This window comes from Lactuca virosa, chromosome 1 (assembly GCF_052849685.1).
Source record: "Lactuca virosa cultivar CGN04683 chromosome 1, Lactuca_virosa_CGN04683_v6, whole genome shotgun sequence".
Lineage (NCBI taxonomy): Eukaryota > Viridiplantae > Streptophyta > Magnoliopsida > Asterales > Asteraceae > Lactuca > Lactuca virosa.
This window is the reverse complement of record NC_136426.1, coordinates 98,820,750-98,839,322: the sequence shown is the minus strand read 5'-3', so window position 1 is coordinate 98,839,322 and position 18,573 is coordinate 98,820,750. Positions and strand designations below refer to the sequence as shown.

General features: G+C 35.5%; 1 long non-coding RNA gene across 5 annotated transcripts; it reads right to left on the bottom strand.

Annotated features, from left to right (window-relative positions):
• Positions 1-7,807: 7,807 nt before the first annotated feature.
• LOC145152781 (uncharacterized) lies at positions 7,808-10,651 on the bottom strand. 5 transcript variants are annotated; one of them, XR_013733314.1, is made up of 8 exons: positions 10,278-10,651; positions 10,083-10,152; positions 9,976-10,006; positions 9,465-9,663; positions 9,005-9,343; positions 8,839-8,897; positions 8,231-8,358; positions 7,808-8,056 (listed from the first exon to the last, which is right to left on the bottom strand). It is a non-coding gene; the product is annotated as an uncharacterized LOC145152781 (long non-coding RNA). The 5 variants fall into 5 exon arrangements; XR_013733320.1 differs by having other exon boundaries at positions 9,005-9,663; positions 9,933-10,006; XR_013733326.1 differs by having other exon boundaries at positions 9,005-9,663; positions 9,955-10,006.
• Between the last annotated feature and the right edge of the window lie 7,922 nt (positions 10,652-18,573).

Sequence of the window (18,573 nt, the reverse complement as noted above, 5' to 3'; positions counted from 1 at the left end):
GAGGATATTCAGGTTGATGATCGTCTGAATTATGTGGACAGACCAGTGGCGATCTTGGATCGGAATATGAAGGACTTGCGCAACAAGTTGGTGTCTTTGGTCAAGGTGTAGTGGTAGCACCAGAAGGGTTCTGAATGAACGTGGGAACCCGAATCTGAGATGTGAGAGCATTACCCTAACTTGTTCACAACAGATGGCTTCGAGGATGAAGTTTAGTTCAAGTGGGGGAGAATTGTAACATCCTGATGTTGAGGTAATTCCAAAATTTAACACTAAGTATGAAGATTATTGCATTTTATCCCTTTTGTATGATAAATGTTGAAAAATAGCCCATAGTGGCATTTTTGTAATTTTTGGGCGTGGGGCACCTACGTCAGGCGTCAATATCGTACGCTGGGCATATGTGGCATGAACCCAAACCCTTATTTTTAGGGTTTGAACCCTATTTAATCATATTTATGGCCTTCAAGTCTCTTCTTTCACCAGCCTCTATCACTCCATTCGACCTTAGCAAACCCTAATTCCTTGTTTGGGCATTCTTCACCTTTGGTGTGCATTTTAGTTACCTTGAAGGAGAAGGAAAGAAGTAGAAACACCTTGGAAGCTTGAAGAAGCTTTGGATCTAGAATCCTCATCTATCTATCAACCTCCATGTGGTATAAAGTTCTGAAGTTGGCTATTTCTTTAGATCTTGTTAGCTTTTGATTCTTGAAGCATTTTGTTCCCAAGTCTTGACCTTTATGAGTATGACATACTCTAGCCCATATAAGCTGTCCTTTTAGATGTTTTGAGATGTCTAGAAGCATAAAAATATGATTTTGGCTCTTAATTCTTCCCCATGCATGTGCTAGGATGTCCTAATGGATTAAGAAGTTACGGTTTGTTGGATTTAAGCATTTCTAGCCATGCAAAGTCATAAAGTTGGAAACTTTATGACTTATAATGATATTTTGGGCTTAGATCTAGATTTGGATGTAAGGACTTGATGTATTAATCTCTTGATAAAAAGTTAAGGTGACTAGGTGCATACGCTGGGCATACCAAATGGTACGTTGCACGTATGCGGTCAAAGCTCCGACTTCTTGGTCAAGCAGAGTACGCCCCGCGCACAACTGAATACACCCAACGTACTCGGCTGGGTTGACTCGGTTGGGTTGACTCGGCTGGTTTGTTGACCTTGACCTCTTGACCAAGGTTGACCTAAGAGTAGTTTGGGTATTTTAGGTCTTTTGGGATTATTAGTAAGCTTAGGTCACCGGTTTTGTTTAGGTGATCGGTAGAGTTGGTGTTGAAGTTGTACTCGGTGTTGTGTACTTTTCTGCTACTCGTCGGACTGAGAGGTGAGTTTTCCTCACTGTACCCGTGGGTCGAAGGCACTAATTCCGGCCCACTAGATTATGTATCCTGGTTATAAGATAGTGTTATGCTAGTATATGACTGATTAGTAGATCTATATGATTATTTGTATTTGATGGTTATGTGTTTATGTTAACCTGTTACATATGTTGAGATATTGTGGTTAAGTTGAGGCGGTCCTACTTTATGATGAAGGCCAAGACACCCGGGTTGGTTCGGATAGGCTGTAGGCGCTGCGAGGCGGTCCAGTCATGCCAAAGGCCCGTAGAGCGGTCCAGATAGGCTGTAGGCCCTGCAAGGCGGTCCAGTCAAGCTGAAGGCTCATATTTGCACCCTATTATTGTTGTGTTGTGTGATGGTACTTTGGGGGAACTCACTAAGCTTTGGCTTACAGTTTCAGTTTATTGTTTCACGTACTTCAGAGGATCGTGGGAAAATGAAGGCTTGATCGTGCACATCTTCCTAATTTCATTATATTGACTTTTAGGGCACTCTAATATGATTTACTTTTGAAACAATGGCTTTTCTTGTAAACAATTATGGATAATGGTTGTTATTGAAAATTTTAAATTTCTATGATCGAAACCCTAGCCCTTGTGAGTGAGATTTGAAGCTTGAGAGTGATCCTTGAGTGTTCTTGGTAGTGAAGGAAGATCATTCAAGAAGTGGTGGTGCATTCAAGCCTTTGGATCAAGAATCTAGATCTCTTTGTTCATCTTTTGAAGGTATAAAGTTCATACCTTACAGCTTATTTTGACAGATCTTGTTTAGGATTGAACTTATGTTCTTCTTGTCCCAAAACCTTAATCTTTGTGAGTAAGAAATACTCCAGAGCATATGAGTTGTCCTTTCAGACATTTTAGGGTGCTTAGAGTCATAAAAATGTTAGCTTGGTCCTTTCCTTTCTTCTATGCTTGTGTTATAGAGTTTTTGGTGATGTTAAAAGTTAGGGTTTTAGGATTAAGCTCTCTTTAACCATGTAAAGGAATAAATTCAGAGACTTTATGGATTAGGACATCTTTTTAGGGTCAGATCCGAGGTTGGAGTAAGTGTCTTAATGATTAAGACCTTAAAAATAGAGTTTTGGTATTAACCGCATACGCCAACCATAATCCTGGTTACGCCTAGCATAGCCAGTTGGGAGCCGATCCTTTCCAACCAAGTGCTCCACACCCAATGTAGAGCTGAGTACGTCGTGCGAACTGTTACATGTTGACTTTCTTTGCCTTTTGGACTAATTGTGACTTTCGTGTATTTGTAAGGGTTTTTGAGGGGGCAAAAAGGTCTTTTTCCATAGATGTGTATTAGGCTTGTCTTGGGATTAGTGGAGTATGGAAAATTACCTTCATTATTAATTAGGGTTAATTGGTGTAATTTTAGGCGGAGTCTAATTCCGACAGTTGGGGTGTGAGTTCTACCAGTCATTTGTGCGAGGTGAATATCCTCACTATTATTACATGTGTGGTAGAATATATCTATATATGTGATGACCAGCTAGGTTTATGTGTTATTACTATGATATGTGTTACTATGTATGCTGAGACTTCGGGTAGTGTCCAGGGTTGATGATAACCCACAGGGCGTGCTGTTTGTCCACTGAGACTTTGGGTAGTCTCCAGGGTTGTTGATAACCCATAGATGTTTATTTTGTGTAGTACTGTATGTGGTATTTTGGAGAACTCACTAAGCTTCGTGCTTAGAATTGTTGATTAAATGTGTTTTAGGTACTTTTGAGGATCGCGGGAAGGCGAATACTTGATTGTACACATTCACCTGCAGTTTATGATTCCGGATATTTTGGGACACTCTTATATATTGATGATGATCTGTATTTAACATTTTTGATTTTCTTGAGATGGTTTTTATGAGCAATGTTTTTCTATGAATTTAAAAATGAAAATTTTGGTTTGGAAATTTGGATGTTACAAAGGCAGTGTTGCTCGATCACTCATTATATTGTTATAAATGTTAGTATGATCTTCTGGTGTGTATGCGTGAGAGAGAGAGAGAGGATCTTCTGGTGTGTATGTGTGTGTGTGAGAGAGAGAGAGAGAGAGCCCACTGACCATTTGTGAAAATTTGTCTTTTTTATAAAACAAAAAAAAATCATCAAAGATATATTGGTAATTTCACATAGTTTAACTTGAAAATTTTAACATAGTTAATATGTAACATTCGAGATTATTGGTATGTTTCTTTTAACCCTTAATGTAAAACTTTCTCTCATGTTTAGTCCCTAGCTAGTACGCGGGGCGTACTCTATGATGGATCGCGAATGCACCCACGTATGTTGGGCGTATGTAGGAGTATGCAGGGTGTACACAATGCAAGGTCAAACCATGATTTTTAGGGTTTGTGCCCTATGTAAACAACTTATGACACCCTTCTACCTCCTAATAAACAACCTCCATCTCTCTATTTCGTAAAATCGAAACCCTAATTGTCATTTGTGAGATTTGAGCTTGGAAGTGAGTTTTGGTGGTGTTTTTGGTGAAGTAGAACAAGAAGAACACTTGGAGGTTGCTTGGGAGTGGCTTGAGCTTGTAGATCCAGAGTCATCTTCATCTTAGCAAGCCATTCGAGGTAAAAATCTCTCATCTTGATGGTTCCTTATGCTAGATCCAACTTAGGGTGTTATTTGTGCATTTTTGGGTCCTTTAAGCCATATTTGAGATTATGGTCTACTCCAGAAGCCATAAATGTTAGATCTTAGCACCTTTGAGGTCCCTTGTCCATAAAAATGTAACCTTTATGAGTTATCTTGGTCCATGCATGTGTTAGGATTCTTAATGTGGTTCTTTTTGAGTTTTGGGTCCCATTAAGTCATGCATGGGAGTAAAGTTGCCAACTTTTCGTGTTAAGTCACCATTTAGGATCAGATATGAGAGTTTGGGTTGATGGCTTAACCGATTAAGTGCTTAATGGGTTGAATTGGTTGTCTGCGGAGTACGCGGGGCGTACCCAGCTCGTACGTTGCACGTACTGGCCCTAGAAGGAGTACGCTAAGTGTAAGTCTGAGTACACCTAGCGTACTCAGCAGTTTGACCTTCAGTTGATTTTTACGGGTTTGGGCCATATTTTGGACTTTTAGGGTTTGGGCCTTATTGGGCCATTGGACTTCCGAGTTTGGGACATTGATAGACTATGCGTTTTCATGGATTTAGGTCCATGATGGTTTTTGGGCCTAATTAGGAAGTTGGGCCATATTGGGCCTTGGGATGCCATTTAGGAATTTGAGCCTTTTGAGCAAATGGGTTGGGCCTTGGTTTTGGGCCAAGTAAAAAACTGTAAAATAGTCTTTTACCCTGGATGTTGGACAAGTAATTTAGATTCTTGATTATGGGTCGAGATCCAATTATTAACTGGATATTATTTGATGGTGTTAGCGCGGGGATTTTTTGGATTAGCATATCGAGATTTTATTTGAGAGATTCAGCAGCTTGAGGTGAGTTTACTCACTATGTTTAAAGAACCCATTGCTCTCTCGGCTATGCTATCGGATGCTCTGGGGAAGTTGGAATAGGAGAGCACTCATCTTGGGGTGGGCTTACGACTTAGATGCTTTCGGCAGTTATCTGCTCCGCACCTGGCTACCCAACGTTTACCGTGGGCACGATAACTTTTACACCAGAGGTGAGTCCTTCCCGGTCCTCTCGTACTAGGTAAATGTCCTCTCAATGCTCTAACGCCCACACTGGATATGGACAGAACTATCTCATGACGTTCTAAACCCAGCTCACGTACCGCTTTAATGGGCGAACAACCCAACCCTTGGATGTTAGTTGTCTGTGTGACTCTACATGTATGTTTTCTGATATGTTTATCGGGCGGAGCCTGATGATTATATTGTATCTCTTTATATTTGTGATTTTTGCATGTGTTTATGTGTTTGTACGTATACCTAGCCGGGCTCGATGCCAGACGGGGCCTGATGACTAACAGATGTGTTCCGAGCGGGGCTCGATGTCGGGCGGGGCCTATTATATGTTTGATACGTATGGTATGTGGTATTTTGGGGAACTCACTAAGCTTTGTGCTTACGGTTTTCAGTTTATGTTTCAGGTACTTATGGTTCGAAGGGGAAGAGTTCGGGATGACTGCACTGCATACACAAGGGATGTCAACAGGGGCAAACGGGACGGGGAGTGCATCCCCCGCCCCCGCCCCCGAAATTTTCCCGTTCCCCCGTCCCCGCCCCCGCCCCCGAAATGTTCAGCCTTCCTACCCCCGCCCCCGCCCCCGAATCCCCTTTATTACCCCCGCCCCGCCCCCGTTCCCCTGCCCCCGATTGATTTTGGCTGCCTTTTTTTGGGCTAAAAGAAGTTGTTATTTAGGCTAAAAGAAACTATTTTTTAGGTTACAAATAACTATTTTTAGCAGAATTTTACATGTTAAAAATAAAAAAGTCATGACATCTTAAAAACATTACACTAACAATTTAAAAACATGTTTTTTTGATGAATTTTGGAAGTTCAAAATCATGTTATTGTTTATTATATTTATATATTTAATATATGTAAATGTATGTGTAATTTATTAACGGGGTCCCCATGGGGGTTTCGGGACGGGATTGCCTACCCCCGCCCCCGCCCCCGAAATTAAAACGGGGGTTAACATTGCCCCCGCCCCCGTCCCCGTCCCCGGTTTTTTAAAAATAATTCCCCCAAACGGGACGGGGACCCCACGGGAGCGGGGTCCCACGGGACTTTTTGACATCCCTATACACCACATTGTTCTGCATTTTACATGACTCTGATCTTTTTGGATGTTATTTGATATACTCTGATTTCACTATGGTTCTATGATATTGTCATGGATAATGATTTTATTAATATAAAAATCGAAATTTTTGATCTTAATTTTTGGGACGTTACATAATCGAAAGGACTAGTAGTGGTACAAAATAAAAACTAATAGGACCACTGGTGTGTAAGGTTTGCTCCATAGGGACCATCCATGCAAAAAAAAGTTTCATAAAGACTATTTTAGGAAAAAAAAAAATGAAATTCATAAGGACCATTTGTGAAATTTTGTCATCATTTTATAAAGACGAAATTATATTTTTGGTTTATGTGGTTTGCAAAAAAAAAAAAAAAAAAAAAAAAAAGTCTACTTCAGGTTCTTTTGAGGAATTTTGGACATATAAAGTCTTTTTTTCACGTTTAAAATGAACACATGAGGTCATTTTGGCTAACAGTATTAACTATTTCTGTTAGGTCCCATGTAAAATGACATTTTTCCTTCCTATCGTAAGGACCATTTATGTAAAATTTTATATTATTTATTATCGTTCTTTATTTTAGTTATTTATATTTTTTATGATTTCGATTTTTTTTTTTTTCTAAACGGCAGGGTTAGTGGTTAGCAGTTAGTATCACGAAACCGTCAACGCCTGGAATAGAACTCGAGACCTCCAATCTAAGAGGCAAAGCCTCTACCAAGTGGGCTAGTCCCACTTGGTGATTTTTTTTTTACTTTTTGATTATATATATATAGATATATATATATATATATATATATATATATATATATATATATATATATATATATATATATATATATATATATTTCGTTTATTTATTTTTGACCTTTTATTCGAATAAAATTTTTTATCTTTTTTTTATGTTTTGTTCGAAAATATTTTTTAATGTTCTTTTTGTATTTTGTTTGTTTATATTTTTAGAAAGGTTTTTATGTAATCATAATTGGTAACATAATTCACTTACAATTATATTTTATTATTTTTTTGTTTATTAATATATATAAGGTTATATAATTATTATATTTTAATTCAAATATTTAACTATATAAAACAATGTTATATGATTATTTTTTTTATAAAGCATTTTATCAATCTTGTTCAATAGATTGTTTAATGTTTTTTATACATTTTTTTCGCTTATATTTTTTTGACATTTCAGTCGAATACATTTTTAATGTTTTTTTTGACGTTTTGTATGTTTATATTTTTAAAAGATTTCATGGCTAGTGTAATCATAATTAGTAATATAATTAACTTAAAGGTTATTTAATTGTTTTTTTAATTCAAATATCTAACAATATAACACATATAAAGTTATATAATTTATTATTTTTAAAACATTTTATAAACATTTATTGTAAAAATAAGAGTAAAATGGTTTATTAAACATGAATAAGATTATTATAGATTAGGTATAAAATTATTTATTAACTAGGAAAGATGCCCGTGCGTTGCACGGATCAGATGTTTTTGCCTTTTTTTTTACCCATAGCAACAATGGACTTAGATTTGTCCAGTTTTCTCATAATAGCAATGTACTTATATTTCTTTACATAAAAAATGAGATACGATATACAGCCATGATAATGGTTTCATATCGTCTTATGACCTTTGAATATCGAATCTGCTGAGCCCCTTACAGAAGATGTTGTCACTTTGCAATTCATGGAAAATATCAGCAAGAAATCGGAAGCAAACATTATAAAATTTTCATTTGGAAAAACTATAGCTACCAATATCATAAAATTACAGATAGTGAAGCCTAAAGCAAATTGGATAACTAAGTTTCCATAACTAAAAACTTACATATGTGAAATCCTAGAGCTGAGAACTTATTTCAGAAATGAATTGGTTCCCATGTAAGGTCCAAGATTGAATATCCATAAATGACACCTCCAATTTCTCTTGAAATCCTTTTAACCTTTGTTGTAGGGAAGGCTGCAAAGTGGATAGACAAACTGGAAATTAGTATTATTTAAAAATAAAAAAAGATCTGATTACTTGTGATTGTAATTTCCTGTGAATTCTGTCAAGTTTTGAGAGAAAATGACAAAACGTTAAAGCTGTGGGATAAATTTTGGAAGGAAAAGTGTGAAGATTAACAAAACTCACATATTGTTGAGATTCATATAACAAACCGAAAAGTAATATGATATCATCGTCAAAATATTAAATATCCCGGAATCCAAACAATAAATATTTGCCCCCAAAAGGTCACTGAAATTGCCAACCTCCGTAGACTGAAAACCAAAAAAAAAAATGGTTAAAAAGTAACGAATATGCAGGTGAATCTGTTGTAGTTTTTGGTTTTGGTATTCTACATTTTATAATTTTATCTATATTCGATACATTATCCTAACTACAAGGATAAATCGAAGGAAATCACAACCTACTTTACTCTTTTAAGCTATAAGGGTAAAATTGTCAAAAAGATGTGTCATTAAAAATCAGATAAATAACATAAGGGTTATATCAATGATGGAATGAAATAAAAAAGACAATGAAAATAACAAAATGGAATGAATCACCTTTCTTTAGGAATGGTCCATTCCATTCCATTAGGAAAAACGTACTTTAACTATAAGGGTAAAATTGTCAAATATATGTGTTTTGTTAATCAAATCAAGGATCTAATTTCAGTCACCATTTTCAATTAGCTACTTTATTAGTATTAAACAAATATATTATAATATAAACCTAAAAACATTATATTCAATCACCTGATATTTTTGTTTTGTTGATGTTGACCCTGCAAATCATGCGGCTGTGACAATTGATTCTGCACATATCAAATAATTACAATTTACAACATTACAATACTTTCTAAAACTAATAATATATAATCCAAATTTAATTGTAGTCTTATATAACTACAACCATACATACCTGCGCTAATCCAGTCATTGGAGTTTGCGTAAGTGATTAAGCAAACATTTGTTGGTAATGTTGTGGTAACTGTTACATACCTATGCTAATCCACTAATTGGTTTATGTTAAAAAAAATCTACACAACACATCTCACATTCTCTTTTGTCCCAGTTATAATTTTTATTTTTAAACTGTTTTACTACATTCCCTGCAATGAACTCCAATGACTTTCTTTGACTACTTCCTTGGAAACAGTCAAAGCCTCAACAGCCTTTCTTTGACTCTCTGCCATAGCTGCTGTTGCTTCTTCTTTTGCAGCTCTTTAATCTTGCAATGCTTTGGCTTTGGCTTTCAATTCTTAAAAAAAAAAAAAAAAATTGAAGCACACAACAAAGTTTTCTACTATGCTTTGGGTTAGACAAAAATAACTCCTATAAATTAAGACTACGATAGATAAAAAAATAACATTGAAGCTTACCCACAAATATAATCATATCTCAGTTCCTATAAAACACATATAAAAAATTTGTAACCGCAGGATGGGCTTGTATTATGGCGAAGTTATTGGGTGCTGAAACAGGTTGTTTACTTTCTTCATCATCCTACTTCCTCCCTACCATCGTCTTCCATATACTTGTCGACAATCTCTTCCAATGCTTTAGGATATGAAAATCAATCTGCAAACAAATTTTAAAAAAGATTAAAAGAATTAAATGAGTTAAAATAAAGCATAATGAAATTTCTATAATATACTCTAAAAAATAGATTGCATCATCTAATACTAATTACAATAGTTCTTATATTATCATTCACACAACTTATCATTGCTTTATAGTAACTAATTACGCAAACATATGATATTATCCATTTTAATCTTAAACTCTTAGGAAAAAAAAGCAAAGTTTAAAAAAATAGAAAGGCAAATTATTCCAAGCATCACACCGACATTTATTTTGGTCATTCTTAACTCTGAAAATCTGATAATTTACCATTCTGATCGTGAACGGCTGTAATCAAAATCTGGAAAAGAAAACCAAAGATATTAAAATTACAAACAAATAGAATGGAACCGTAGAAACATTAGGGTTTATTTGACCTTCTTTGGTAGGGGCGAGGAGTTCCCACTGGTATTTGCAATCTGTATCATTGATAGTTGCAATCAAAACCTGGAAAACAAAACCAAAGCAATCAAAATTAGAAACAAATAGAAAGGAATCATAGAAACTGGGATCGGCGTTTCACTCGTGAAGCGGGTGACAGAGTAAGAATCGATGAACCCTAGAAGCAGAACCTGGAAGAAAAGTTGTAGAAGAAATCCACTCAGCAAGCTGACCGGTGACTGTGGTGGTGTACAACCGTTAAAGCTTTCGAAGTCTTCTTCTCCACCGCTACCGGTGCAACACACCGATCCAACAACCAATCACATAGAAAATTCAAAATCGGTAACAATCATCGGAGATTTGTTCCATTTCCGATGGTGAATAACAACCCCGACCCTCGTCCGAAGGAGATCAACGCCAACTGTGTGAGGATCAGGGATGTAATCCTGAAACATGACGGATCAGTCGGTAGTGGAGGGAGCAGACTGTAGAAGAAAGGGAGGAGAGTCGATTTGAGAGAGGATAAAGCAAGCGGTGATGGAAGGATCGGGAAGTAATTATAAGTATGACGGGATGAGAAATTGAGGTTTTTATGACCTAACTTATAATAATAATAATACCAAAAGTACAGGGGTCAAATATGTAAATGAAGGGACTAAACCTGGACAAAATATGTGAAGTTTACTGTTCTTTTGTTCCACAACTTTAATATATATATATATATATATATATATATATATATATATATAGTATGTAGGCTAATCGTAATATGAAACGGGTGTCAAGTTATACATAGACTAATTGGAATCCGTATAATCCAAAAACAAAAAAAAATGTCTAAAAACAAAAAATAATATAAAAACAAAAAGGAACTCGAAAAGAGGTGGTTTGTGAACGGAGAGAGAAATGATGTGGACTAAACTGTAATTTTTTTTTTGTAGAAATTTTATTCGTTTTCGAGTAATGCAGATAATGTTTAGTTTTTGTATAACTTGACACTTGTTTTGAATTCTGATTAAACTATATATTAATCATATTAAAATGAATAATTTTATACCTAATATATATTAACCTTACTCACATTTAACAAACCTTTTTATATTTTTTTCATAAAAAAATGTTTATAAAATGCTTTATAAAAATAATAATTATATAACATTGTATGTGTTATATATTGTATGGGTTATATAGTTAAATATTTGAATTTAAAAATAATAATTATATAACCGTATTTATATTAAAAGAACAAAAAGAAAAAGGAAAACATGATTGTAAGTGAATTATCTTACCAATTATTATTATATTGGCCAAGAAATCTTTAAAAAATATTAAAAAACATAATATAAAAAAAACATGAAAAAATATATTCGAACAAAACGTCAAAAAACTATATATATATATATATATATGTTCAAACCAAAGGCCAAAAATATTAAACCGAAGAATATGTATAAAAAAAACATTAGACAATATATTCGAACAAAAAGTCAAAAAAAATCTAAATCATAAAATAGACAAAATTATATAAATTGTCCTTGTAGGAAAAGGAAAAATGTCATTCACATGGACTTATGGAAAAGTTAACACTCTTTGCAAAAATGACCTCTCGTGTTCATTTTAACGTAAAAATGACCCCCCTCCTCCGTGTCCAAAATTCTTCAACAAAACATGTAGTGGTCAATTTTTATAAACCATAGGGACCAAATTTGTAATTTTGTCTTTATTAAATATAGTCAGAATGTTGGATTGGGTTTAGTATAATGATGATAATCTTGTTGAGAATACTAAAAAGAAGACAACATGGAATAAACAAATAAAAGAAAACGGCAGTCTGTTAAGTGAAAGAGAGATTCAATTGTTAGGAAGTATTTTGACGTGGTCTATATAGTAGACAATGATGGAGTTGAATAGAAGAATAGAAATGCAAGTTTTGCTCCATGATTCTCAAAGCTTATACATGAAAGAACGGTATGTTTAGCTCAAGAAAACATTGTCCTAACTGCAAAAAAATATCCATAAAATACTAAAAATTGTGAAAAAAAAAACGTAGAAACAACTATTCCCAACATCATCATCTATTATATCACTTGAGGATAAATAGACAGATAGTTTTCACTTACTTATAAAAGAAAGCCTCACTACATCAACCTAATCTACTCTCAATACAGTCACTCCATCCTATTCTATAATGAAGGTCAAGAACACTGAAGAACACAATAGAAAATACACAAACCCTAATCTTTATACAATGAATAAGAACGAAAGGGTTTTTTAGAGTGCTCTGAAACGTTTGTGAGTGTGTAATGTTCCAAATGAGCTGCAACAACACATTATATATTCCAGGTAAATGGATCATTCAACCCACGTATTAACCCGGACAAGAAGAATGGATATGTGAACTGCAACCCAACACTTTCTGCTAATGTCACAAACAATCCAGAACACAAGAATAAATAACAAACACAACCTTTAACTATTTTACATTTAATCCCTGCAAAACCAAAGAATGGAAAGTTTGAACCAAACCAATACTTTTAAAACCCATCCTCAAAGTTGACATTTAAGGACAAGAAAAAATATCAATCTTTGTTAAAAGGATTAACCAAACCTATTTTATTTAACAAAAAATTATGTTGAGAAATATTTAAAAATTTTGTTAACATATCAGTTTTTTGTATAGATGAACCTATTTTTTCAATTTTAAAATTCCATTAGCTATTTTTTCTCTAACAAAGTGCATGTCAATTTCAAAATGATTTGTTTTCTCATTGAAAACTGGATTCGATGCAAGTTTTATAGCAGACTCATTGTCACAAAAAACTTTTACAGGAGTCAAACCATTAATACCCAAATCAAACAAAAGTTTTAAAATCCAAATAATTTCACAAGCTACATAACCCAATGCTCTGTATTCAGATTCAATTGATGATCTGGAACAGTTGCTTTAGTGAAAGGAGCTAGTAGGAATCATATCTCAGCTTTGAGTGAAAGGTATTAATGTATTAAGTGCTTAAAATGGAGTTTTGGATCTGGAGGCGTACGTAGGGCGTACTTAAGGTTACGTAGCGCGTAGGCTGGTTGGACCTCGTATTTTGGAATAAGGCTCTATGCCATGCTTAGAGCTGGAGTACGCAGCACGTTGGTCAACGAAAGTTGACCTTGACTTTTTGACGCGTTGACGTTTGGTCAACTATGAGAGGTTGAGGACTTAGAAAGGAAAAATGGTCTTTTTCCCAAATGAGAATTTATCTTGGTATTTGGAATTGCTAAGTTGGAGTATTTACCTTAATTGCTAATTAGACTTTGGTTTGTGGATATATTTAGTGGGAGGTACTTTAGCACCGACAACTCGAGTGTGTGATCTACTCGTTTACCGATAGATGTGAGTCCTCTCACTATACTTACCTGTGTGGTAATATGTGTGCATGCTGTCCAACTGAGTCATATTTGATTTTTTTTGTATGTGCTATTTAGGGTTGCCGATAAGCCACTGGGCATGTTGTTAGCCCATTGAGACTGCTGATAGTCTCCAAGGTTGCTAATAACCCACCTGACGTGTTGTTAGCCCATTGGGATTGTTGATAATCCCCATGGTTGCTGATAGCCCATAGTTGTTTGTATTATGATGTGATGTATAATATATTTAGGGAACTCACTGAACTTTGTGCTTAGTGGTGTGGATTTAACATTTTGCAGGTACTTATCAGATTGCAAAGGCATGACTGTACACACACATCAACAACTTTATGAATCAAGATTTCACATTGTCTTCATTATAACTCTGATTTCTGACTAATGGTTTATAAACAAATGATTTATATTTAATGTAAGTTTATCGAAAATGAATGCTATATTATTTTAAAAATGAAAAATTTAGCATGAGTTTTTGGGATGTTACAAGTGGTGCATCCAATGGATGAAGACTTTGATTATGAATGAAAAAATTTGTGCACTTTGTTCATTGTTTTTCTTATCCGTTACACTTAGCCAGAGTTTTTGTTGCAAAAAATCACACAAAGCTCAATGATTTCTTTGATGTGATTTCTTGGATGTTAAATCTTATTGGGTATTCTTATAAACGATGAGATAATTTAAGAAAAAAAACAAGTAGCTAAAGTTATGGCATCATTGCTTGAAGTTTTTTTTTATAATAAATTGACTATTTAATTATTTGTAAGTTGTAACTATTTTCAGTTTTTTTATGCTAATTAACTTCTTATATGGTTTATTTTAGGTGAGTTTGAGAATGGTACCATTTTGAACCAAGAAGTTGGTATTAAACAATCATCTAATACTTGACAGGGTTCTCATTTTGCATCTTTATTAAATATTCACACTGTATATTCTTCCATTTGTGATGTACTTAAATACCTTGGTAAATATAATAGTGAATGTGATTGTAAAGTTGAATCAATTGGCATCTTAAAGTCATCAAGATCGTTTGATATTGTGTTTTGTCTACACTTGATGGTTGATATCTTGGAAGTCACGGGTCCTTTGAATACAATACTACAAAGAAAAGACCATGATATTGTAAATGTCACGAATCGAATAAGTAGATCAAAAAAACAATTCACAAAATTAGGGATGTAGGACAGGAACCAGTTTTATGGAAAGTTACTTTGTTTTTGATAAATATGAAGTTGAAGTCATGGATATGGAAGATACATATTTTTCATGGAATCAGTCACCAAAGAGGTTCATAGGTTACTAATATGTGTTACTTCCAACTCCCAAGTTGATTTATAAATTTATTGTGTTTTTTCATTAGTTATTAATCTATAAAATATGCGTTTTTCAGGTTAACAACTTGCACCACTATCAAGTTAATGTATTTATGGAGGTGATTGAAGTGGATCTTGAAAATTATATTAAAAATGTGCAAGAAGGTGAACAATTTAATGATTTGAAAAGCATTGAGACCTTGAAAAAACATGGTCGTAGAAAAGAATCATATAATATTTCATAAGGTTTATATTATTGTGAAACTTGTATTGGTCTTACCTGTTGCAACAGCCAGAGGGAAACGCGCATTTTCGGCAATGAATTTGATAACGACTGATATACACAACAAAATGAATGATCAATTTTTTAGTGATAGTTTAGTGTTGTATATTAAAAAAAGTTTTTTTAAAAGTATCGACAACGATACAGTTATGAATAAATTTCAAGATATAAAACCTCATCGGGTTCAATTGTAAGAACTTTATTATAACTACTGAAGTGATGTCTGAATATTTTAGGATGATGCACTAAAAAGGTAACATAGTTTAGATTGTGTACACATTTAGTCACTTATGTTTTGTTTTGTACATATTTAGTCAATTATGTTTTTTTTACACATATGACCATCAAACGTAATGGTCATATGTGTACAAAATAAAAAACATAAGTGACTAAATATCTACAAAAATAAACATAAATGACTAAATGTGTACAAAAATAAACATAAGTGACTAAATGTTAGGTGCATTTTATTCACCTTGTTGCACACCTTTTCGTCCCTTTATGCATCTATTTAGTGTAGTTTACTTCATTTTATATGCATTTCATTAAAAGTCGTATTAGTTACTAGAACAACCTTATTTTCACATTTTTTACGTTCCTTTCAGGTGATTTGGAGGTAGGAACGCGTTTTGGGAGGTGTTGGGAAGCACGCATGAAGATATCGGAGTGATTGGATGCGAAACGAAAAAAGTTGGAAAATCAAGATTGCACCTGGAAGCAGAGACGAACATGGGCCGTGTTGGAATTGCACTCAAAAAGTGGGCATGGGTTGTGTTTGACCAAAAAGGAGTCACTGACCATGCTGAACACGGGTCGTGTCAGTTTAGCCTATATTGACACGGGTCGTGTTGGTCCATTTTTGCAAATTTGAGCATCATACTTTCTTAAGGATGGCAAGTCATTTTCCATACGACACATGATGTGTTGATTTACCCTATTTCAACATGGTCTATGTGCGACCCAAAAATTAACTTTTGGCAGTTTTTTCTATTTTTCATATTTCGGGATTTTGGGACATTTCAGAGACACACTTAATTTTCAGAGCTCCAAGAGAATAGGATTTTGAATATCATTCAAAGTTATGATTGTAATCATTTGGAAACATTTTGACATTAGATTTGTAAGTCTCTTTGAAAAATTATTTCATCTCTTCCCGATTTGTTGATTGTTCTAGCCACGTATGGCTAGAACCCTAGTTTCTCCAACTTTATGTCTTAACTTTTTAGTTGTGATTTCAATCATATGACTTGATGTTTGCTTTCAAATTATATCTAGTAAATTTGATTATGTTTAAATCGAATGTTAGATTCTAATTGTAATTCTTATTGGCCATTTGAATTAGGGTTAGGTCATTCAAGCTATTTAATTGCAAAATCCGTAATTCTTTTGTGAATTGAACTACCTAACAAACACTAAATTGATTCCCAATGAATTAATTTAGTGTAAATCTTATTCACACACTCTTACGCTCCCGAGCTTGTGAGGGGTAGTGGGTGTTGTTGGGAACATTCAAATCAAACTTAATGTAATCTTTCAATCTAATACTAAGAGCTTGTTTACGTTAGGTTAGTAAGGTTAGGGTTAATCAAATAGCTTATTTTTATTAATTAATGTGGTGAATGGGAAGTGTTAGGGATTGTTATCACTTCCAAGTACCAACTTAGGTAGAATTGAGTAAATATCACGTTATCTTTGAATCACACCGCTAAGTTGTCATACATAGAGTTGGAGTCTTTACATATTTTGGAATTACTTTATATAGTTAACCAGTTACTTTCTTCCTTAATTATTTGCTCAAATCATTGAGGAGGTAATCCTGGTAGTTCTTTTGGAAAGATGTCGGGAAAGTTGCGTACTTCTGGGATGTTCTTTATGTCTTTCGTCTCTTGGCTCATATCGACTACATGAGCAAAGAATGCATGACATTCCTTTCGTAAGTACTTCTGGGCTCGTATGCTCGAGATGATACGAAGGTCCGTGCCTGGTTTTTCGCCATAGACAACTAGGGTTTCGTTAGACGGTAGATTAAGACGAATGACTTTCTCATAACACATGATGTCGGCACGATGCAGACTCAACCAATCCATGCCGATAATGACGTCGAAACTTTTAATTGAGACCGGCATGAGGTCAATTGGAAATGAATGGCTATCTAGAGTTAGGGTACATCCTATGTATATACAGCTAGTGCTCTCAGTCTTTCCGTTAGCCATTTCTACAGTGAACGGTTCTTTCAGTGCGCGTGATTGTTGTTTAAGTATGTGTGCAAATTTTTGGTTCATGAAACTCCTCTCGGCTCCACTATCAAACAGTATGCATGCATAAGAGTTGTCGAGGAGGAACGTACCAGTGACCACTGTAGGGCCTGTTACCGCTTCCTCATGGCCTATAGACAAAACCCTTCCCACTATGCCGGAATTTGCTGCCTTCGGGCAGTTCCTTTTGAAGTTCCCCACATCACCACACCCGTAGCAAGCCTGGACTGCTCTAGCACCAAGGACCTGGGTGATTAGCCTAGCCGGAGACTTGCAGAAACGGGCAGTGTGCCATTTCCTGTTGCAGTTAGAGCACTGCATTTCCCGGCAGGGGCCATTATGGTGGAAGTTGCACTTGTTGCAATTGGGCAAGCTTCCCACATATTGCTTCATTGGCGCAGTGGCAGTAGGTGTTATCGCAGCATGAACAGCCACGACCTGCTGCTTCTTGGCAGAGTTCTGCGCCGCGTTGTTCTTCTTTTTGTTGTCCCAAAACTTCCGCTTGTTGTCAGCGGTTTTGGAGGGTTCTGGGATGGCCAGGGTTGTTGTTGTCGGTGTGCGGACTCCATGATCGATGAGCCGCTATGCCAATCGCTTGGCACTGTCGAAGGTTGTGGGGTTTGAAGCTAAGACATTCCCCTGAAATGGAGGCACCAACCCCCAAATATATCTCTCGACTTTCTTTCCCTCAATGGGGACCATTCCTGGACACAAAGCCACCAGATCACTGAACCTGGCGGTGTAGGCTACTATGTCGGAGCCCTTCATTGTTAGGCTCCAGAGTTCTTGTTCAAGTTTCTGAACCTCGCCCCTTGGGAAGTACTCTTCAATCATAAGCTCCTTCAGAGCTTCCCATCCCATTGCATTAGCCACTATCAGATTTATTGACTTGACATGGCTATTCCACCATGTCAAGGCTCTGTCCGAGAAGGTGCAAGCAGCAAATTTTACCTTGCTCCCTTCCGGACAGGAGCAGATCTCGAAGATCGACTCCATCTTTTCGAACCATTGCGAGAGGGAAATGATTCCTCCAGTCCCGTTAAAGGTCCTGGGTTTGCAGTTGGTGAAGTCCTTGTACGAACACTCCCTAGAGCGCCCGTGAGCATCACCTGGGGTGGAGTTAACACCCGATCCACTCCCGCTTATACCGATCGTGTTGAATTGAGCTAGGGCTGTCGTAACAGCCGCAGCCATTGCATCTTGGATAGCTGCTGGATCGTATTGT